The 424-nt window shown below is 54.0% G+C and overlaps 1 non-coding gene across 1 annotated transcript; it reads left to right on the top strand.

The window, feature by feature from the left end:
* The first annotated feature begins 28 nt into the window (after positions 1-28).
* Positions 29-102, top strand: TRNAI-AAU. The gene has a single exon. It is a non-coding gene; the product is annotated as a tRNA-Ile (tRNA).
* The last annotated feature ends 322 nt before the right edge of the window (positions 103-424 follow it).

The following is a 424-nucleotide window of genomic DNA, read 5'->3' as shown; positions in this document are numbered from 1 at the left end:
CCCTGCAAAACCATCTTCGCCACCGACCGGCCGGTTAGCTCAGTTGGTTAGAGCGTGGTGCTAATAACGCCAAGGTCGCGGGTTCGATCCCCGTACGGGCCAGTTGTGTTTTGAAGGGTTTTTTGTGCTTTGTTTTCCTTTGTTTTTGTTTTGGTGGGTTTTGTTTGGTGGTTTGTTGGTTTTTTTTCCTTCCCGCTTTAGCATTTTCTGCCACAAATTGCGTCCTGGAGCGCGGCGGAAGACGGGGCGGGACAGGGCAGAACTCCCTGAGGCGGCCGGGGTGGGACAAACTTCGCCCCGTCCACGCTAAAGTGATTGCAGGCAGTGACGGCGACACGAAGTGGGGAAAAAAAATAAAAGCGAACAGAAAAAGGATTCTGCCGTGACTCGGATTCGAACCGAGGTTGCTGCGGCCACCACGCAC

The sequence above is a fragment of the Apaloderma vittatum genome, unplaced genomic scaffold (genome assembly GCF_000703405.1).
Source record: "Apaloderma vittatum isolate BGI_N311 unplaced genomic scaffold, ASM70340v1 scaffold18776, whole genome shotgun sequence".
Taxonomy (NCBI): domain Eukaryota; kingdom Metazoa; phylum Chordata; class Aves; order Trogoniformes; family Trogonidae; genus Apaloderma; species Apaloderma vittatum.
Note: the sequence above shows the minus strand (reverse complement) of the source record. Positions and strands in the feature narration are given on the sequence as shown.